The following is a 6839-nucleotide window of genomic DNA, read 5'->3' as shown; positions in this document are numbered from 1 at the left end:
TGCCATTGGCCTTCTTGGCCACCTGGACACACTCTGGCTCATGTTCAGCTTCCTGTCAATCCAGACTCCCATGTCTCTTTCTGCCTGGCTGCTCTCCAGCCACTCTGTGCCCAGCCTGTAGCGCTGCAGGGGGTTGTTGTGGCCAAAGTGCAGGACCCGGCACTTGGCCTTGTTGAACCTCATCCCGTTGGAATCAGCCCAACTCTCCAGCCTGTCCAGGTCCCTCTGCAGAGCCCTCCTGCCTTCCAGCTGATCAACACGCTCCGCCAACTTGGTGTAACCTGCAAATTTGCTGATGGTACACTCAATCCTCTCATCCAGACCATCAATAAAGATATTAAACAGAACTGGGCCCAACACTGATCCCTGGGGACACCACTAGTCACTGGATCCCAACTGAATGCAGCACTGTTCCCCACCACTCTCTGGGCCCGGCCCTCCAGCCGGTTCCTAACCCAGCACAGAGTGCCCCTGTCCAAGCCATGGGCTGCCAGCTTTTCCAGGAGTATGCTGTGGGAGACGGTGTCAAAGGCTTTGCTGAAGTCCAGGTAGACACATCCACAGCCTTCCCCTCATCCACCAGGTGGGTCACCTGATCATAAAAGGAGATCAGGTTGGTCAGACAGGACCTGCCCTTCCTAAACCAGTGCTGGCTGGGTCTGATCCCTTGTCCATCCTGTAGGTGCTGTGTGATTACACTGAGGATGATCTGCACCATAACCTTGCCAGGCACTGAGGTCAGGCTGACAGGCCTGTAGTTTCCGGGGTCCTCCTTGCAGGAGGTACCAAGAACTGCACTGTAAGTCAAGCTGTTTAGCAATGGCCATCATTCCCACCATTAACTGGCCAGAATAGATCCTTTCAAAGGTGTCACTGTTCAGGGTTACTATTAGGAGTGGTATAATGGTAGATGAAAGCCAAAAGTTTAATTTCAGTTCATTTGTTTAATGCAGAATTTCATCAGAAAACTTCTTGACTGCATTGTTAGAACAAGTAGGCCCTATTTTCCTGAAGTTAAACTCAGCATCTCTATGGGACTGCAAACAGCATGTGTAGAGGGACAAGACCACCCCATCGAGATGCAGGCTTGAAAGTGATGGTGAGCAAAAGGGGTGGCACCTTCAAAAACAGAAATCACAGTACATAATCATAAAGGAAGGAAATGGGTGCACAAAAGCATTCACAGTGACACAAAACACCATCTGGAAAACTCATAGGAGCTGAACAAGTGGGCACAAGAAATTTCTCCTCTTGGCTAGGCCACCACCCTCAGAAAGGTATCTGAGGTCTCTGGCACCAGAAAGTTTTTCAGGCTAACAAGGTTGGAAATCACCTCCCTGTTTGCAGAGACAGCTGGTTGGTTCTCTGTGCCCAGGCTGCCCCTGCCCATCCCAATACCCATCTCCTGTGGGACCAGGCTGCAGAGATTAATTACACTCCCCTCTCCAGCTCCACCTGTTGCACAGTGCATCCAGAGGCCTGGCAGCACCCAGCATGCATCCACCCAACATGCATCCATCGAGGCACAAGTCCTTGACCCTTTCTGTCCCCCATGGCAACACTTAACAACATTTCACTCATTCAAGGCTGTATAGGGAGGAGGCTCGCAGCTGACTCCAGTGACAGAAACAGGCATCCTACTCCACCAGCTATAAGATCACCTTTATTCAAAGACTTTTTGACAAGCTTCATTCAGACTACTCCCGTGCAAGCACAAGATCACTGCCGGTAAAACATCACATTAGATGAAGGGTCTCTCACAAGATTGTATTACAGTCTTACCATGGAAGCAGGGCACATAAAGGTTGAGAAGTATCACTCAATTAAGCCAATGCAGAAGGCCAAGTAAGTTTGTAAGTTCTAACAGAAAGCTCTCCAGCTCTGTCTGCTTTCAGGTAAGCAAGGGGGTGACAGACTGCCTGTCTCTGGTCCTGATATCAGGCCTATTGCAGTGATAGAAGGACAGACAAAGCTCTTCTGGAGAGCAGGATCCGGCACAGCATCTCCTGAAGAGACAAACCTGCATCCTTTCCCCATCCAAACACACAATAGGATGCCCACACTGCTTAGAACACCCCATGCCTGGGCTGAGAGCCTTCCAGTTCATAGTGCACAATGGTGCATTGCGTGCATCCATTGAGTGGAAGTACATGTCCCTTGCCAAACACTTGTTCTCTGTTTTCTTCTGCTGCACACCTCTGAGCAAGGCAGAAACACGTACCAGTGAATTAATAATGGTTATGTTTGCTTCACGCTCCCCTAGTTTTGTACATGAAGCCTCCCTTCTCTTTAAGACCTGTTCTCCACAAGGCCTGTGTTACATTCCCGCAAAAAAAGCTGCCCTGGCATCAGGAGACACAGGCTGAAATCCTGCCATACACCTGAAGACCTAGTGCCAGTGCACTCCTGGGGAAAGCATGTAACGTGATAGTCTGCCAAAACACATTTAAGTACTGTTTTCTATTGTTCATAGGCAGGTTTCGAAACTCTGCCTCTACCTCTCACCTGAGACCCTGAAAAGCACTTCAGCTGTTCAGGTGATCCTGACAAGTTGGGACTCTCTTCCTCCTGTGTCCTTACTGCCAGGGAATCAAGAGAATTTACAGTTCTGAAGGACTTCTCTGAGGTTTCAATCTCTTGAAAGTTAGCGATAATTTGAAAAGGAGAGGGACCAACAGAGAAAAAATACACTTACCCCTCATTCCTTCTATTGCACACAGGGTCAAAAAAGACAAAAGGAAGGAAGGTGAATGCTAATAAGGGGAATTTGAAAGTTACAATGAACATTTCAATCTGATATGCCATTAAAGCTTTCCATTTCCCTTTTTACTTTCTCTTTTGGAATGCTAAACTTATATTGCACAGGTAATGCCTTTTCCCTTTCAACCATACCATTTTAAGTGATGTTTCTATGGCCAAAAAACCCATAGGGCAGCCTTGCAAGGCTCTTGAGAACACTGTTTGCAAGTATCCAAGGAGAGTGCCACAAGAGATTCAAACTTTAAATCCCATGTAAAATAGCAGATGATAAGTGGCACAGGATGTGCAACTAGAAAGCTCCTCAGAAGACACTCAGCCTCTTCTCAGCCCTCTATCAGCAGCCCATGAAATAAAACCTTTACATGAACTCGGTTCCAAGTAATAAAATCAAACCAAAGTAAGAATCAGTGTCCTTCCCGAAATCTGCCTAGATCCATTATTTCCTCTGGTCCCTTATCTCCTACTGTCTTGAAATCAGTTTCATTCATCTTATCCTTCTCCTGCCCTGATAAAATCTCCCTCCTCTCCTCCACTTTTCTTTCACACCGCTTATTCTCTCAAAATTCATCCCTCCCCATCCAAAAGCGAATAATGTAACTTGATGCCAAAAAGTAAGAAGATACATTCTAAGAGACCCAAGAAGCTCTTTCAGCTATCTTGTCTCTGCTAATGGCAATTAGATAATGTTTAGATCCAGAAGCTGACATACATGAAGTCAGCTTCATTATTGCCTTACACTGAACACCAAACTGTGTACTGGAAACAGAGGATACATTCCCATTCCCAATACCCCAGGACTTGTACAAAGGAAGACACGATTTTAAATAAGGCAGCTAATGTATCATGAAATACTGCTGGTTTTCTGCCCGAGAACCAGCTACGTGCACTGTAAATTTCATGACATGGCTCCATACGAAGCAGGCTGTACGAGAGAGCTCCATAAAAAAATTCTTCCCCTCTCCTCACTCAGCTGTGCCCACAATAGATTTATGTTGAAGCAGAAATGCATCTGCTGCCTGCTCCCAGACCAGGCTTGTGCATTCTTCACTCAGGGTTGGAGTCTTGGTTTCAGTGTCTCTGCTTTAAGGAGACTGTTGGCCCCTCTTCTCATCAGAGAGGTGTAATTCTTGCTGCATCTTGCTTCCCGATGAAGCTCTGCAGCAGAACATCTGCTAAGCAGGCTGCTCCAAAACTTTCCGCTCTTACCTAGCCAGCACCAAGGCACAGCTGGGAAGCAATGCAGTACATACAACAGGCCAACAAGGTGAATGTTTCTTGCACCCCTTGCAGATGACATCTATCACCTGGATGCAACACACCAGCAAGGCTCACATACAATCACCTTTACCGGGAAACAGCTGCTTTTAGCAGTTGACTAATTAACCAAGCCAGCTAAGTCGCAGAACCACACGGCTAGATCGGGACACACAAATTTGGCAAACACAAATACATCACATAACTCTATTTACTCTGAATAATGCCACTAATGCTTCTTGTACAGGGCAAAGATCTCTCTCCCTGAGACCTGGTACTGCAAACCTGCCCCTGAGGTTAAGCAAGAGCATTCAAAGAGACAGTCATTGAAAAAACAGTGTGCACAGGAACTTCTCGCTTCCAGACAGCTTTAAAACTTTCAACCTCACACCGCTCTAAATGCATTTCTCACCCTTTCTTCTTGCCTTATGCAGAGAAAAGGCTGTTGGCTGGAACCCTAATAGGAGCGCAATGATCACAAAGCAAGCCAGCAGCAAGAAAAGTGTCTACTTGTGATGCTAGTCTGTAGGTGCCACTTTTTAGCACAAACTCAGTGCTGGGTTTCAATATCCCATCCCATATGTCCTCTTTTGCCACCAGCTTTCAAGGCAATGGCTTCATTAGAAATGGCAGACCGGGCAAACATGTCCCTCTTGCTAAATTATTGTAGTAAGACACCGTTTTCTGCAAGTAGCACACACTCATTCCAAAAGGGTTTTGGAAGACAAGACAGACTCTCATGCTAATATGGACCAGGCTCAGGCATGAGCAGTCAGCCCATTGGAGCACAGTCCACTCATCATTTGCTCTACCCCACACAAATACTAATCCCAGGTGATGTCACCAGACCTCATCCTGTTCCCACCCTCCTCTTTTCCCTCTTATCTGAAGCAGCAGTAAGGGACAGTTTTATCACAAAGTTTAGTGAACAATTCTCTGGCTCAGAGAACGGCCATCCTAAATGACATATCAGTACAGCTGCAGCTTTCTCCAGTTGTGCCTTGCAAACTTCCAGGAGGGAGAGTCCCTCCCTCCCCTTCTACGCTGTACCACCCTCATTAGACTGACCTACCCCCAGAGACTTCTGCCCACGCTCTCCAGGCATGGCCTGGAGAACCAGCAGAGCAGGGAGTACTTTCAGAGACACCTGCCTTTTGCTTCCAGAGAGGACTCACCAGCAGCCAGAGGGAAGCCAGCAGGGTTGGGCTTGCGAGTCTCTTAATGACAGAGTCACTAATTATATATATTCATAAATAATGAGTCCTACGCACCACTAGGCAGATGGAGAGGCAGCCCCTGGTTTTCAGCCTGCAAGGAAACTAGAGGGGATCTCTCAAAACACCAAGGGAATTACCATGCTGCCAGACTGTTGGAGGAGTAGGTGGAGGTTTTGCCAATATGTCCTTTTGCTCCACTGGACTGGGACTACCCTCATCCCATCCTATTAGCAGCTCTTGCTTCCCCAGGAGGAAGGTCTCTATCATAAAGGCAAATGCTCCTCTCTCTTGTCCCTGTCCTGTGCGTGACACCTCATTTATAACAAGATCTTCCCAAGAGAATGTACATCAATAAATCAGAGCCAAACCCTCAATACAGCCATCCAAGCTTTGTGTTGAAAGGGTCATGCTGTTCCTTCTCATTTTAAGCATTCCTTGCCTTGGGTTGTGAAAGCTTTTGGGTAAGGCTGTATGAAATACACTGCTGTCCCTATGGAGGAAATATTGCTAAGAACTGATCTTGGAGATGAGCATTTAACAGTTTATCTGTCCCCACAACCACCAGCATCTGGTAGTGGTAGTGCCCAGGCCACCTTCCTGTCTTCTGGTACCTAGGAGGCTGCTTGCTGGTGCACCAGGAAGATGCAGGTGTCACAACAGACCTCCAGCATTTCAGCTCCTTTCTTAAAGGAAATGTAAATCTTTAATTTTGCTTAGAGAAGGTAAAAAGCCTAAATATTAACTGCAACTGCGTTTTTTCTCAAGAAGAAGTTGCAAGCACAAACGAGGAAGTTTTCTTGCAAAGAAGCAATAGAAGAACCAGCAAGGATTGCAGAGTTGGTGAGAAAGGACACTGGAAAGACTGAGCCACGGAATGCCTTCTTCACCTCACTCTTTACAGCTAAGATCAGCCTTCAGGCACTCTCGGTCCCTGAGAGATATAGAAAGCCCAAAACAAGGAAGACTTACCCTTGGTGGCGGAGGATCAGGTCAGGGAACATTTAAACAGACTGTGGACATGCACAAAGGCCTGACAATGGACCCACAGGACGCAAGGAAGATGACCTGTGTTGTTGCAAGGTCATTCTTGGTTTTCTTTGAAAGCTCATGGCAATGGGGCGATGTCCCTGAGGACTGTAAGAACGCAAATGTCACCCTTATCTTCAAAAAGGGCAAGACAGAGGATCTGGGGAACCACAGGCCTGTCAGCCTGAGCTTAATCAGCCCGTTAACTGTAAGAAGGAACTTACTGGCTGTGGGAGTGGTCAAACATTGTGCCTCTGTCAGGCACAGGTCACTGAGAAAGGGTGTGGAGTCTCTATCCTCAGAGATACTCAAAACACAACCAAACAAGGCCTTGAACCTGCTTTGAGCAGTTGGACTAGGTGATGTCCAGAGGCGCCTTCACCCTCCGCCACACTCTGACCCTGTGAAATCTGCACAGTGATCTCTAGGGAGAGCATCCTGAGCGGATACAGTGAAAGTAGACCAGAACTTTGTGTGTACAGTCAGTGTGAAGAAGATGGGAGATGTTTCCATTACACAACACTGCCTTCCAGGGATTCATCAGACAGGCCACGCTCAGGGGAAGGAAAACAAGCAGCAACT

At 47.2% G+C, this 6839-nt stretch overlaps 1 protein-coding gene across 1 annotated transcript in view; it reads right to left on the bottom strand.

The window, feature by feature from the left end:
• Positions 1–6281, bottom strand: part of CORO2A (coronin 2A) — a 37156-nt gene extending 30875 nt beyond the window's left edge. Inside the window, exon 1 of the mRNA XM_027663713.1 lies at positions 6201–6281. The gene's annotated coding sequence lies outside the window, so the exon portion shown is untranslated. The remainder of the gene's footprint in view (positions 1–6200) is intronic.
• Positions 6282–6839: the final 558 nt, after the last annotated feature.

The sequence above is a fragment of the Corapipo altera genome, unplaced genomic scaffold (genome assembly GCF_003945725.1).
Source record: "Corapipo altera isolate COAL_440 unplaced genomic scaffold, ASM394572v1 61129, whole genome shotgun sequence".
Lineage (NCBI taxonomy): Eukaryota > Metazoa > Chordata > Aves > Passeriformes > Pipridae > Corapipo > Corapipo altera.
This window is presented reverse-complemented; position numbering and strand designations above follow the sequence as displayed.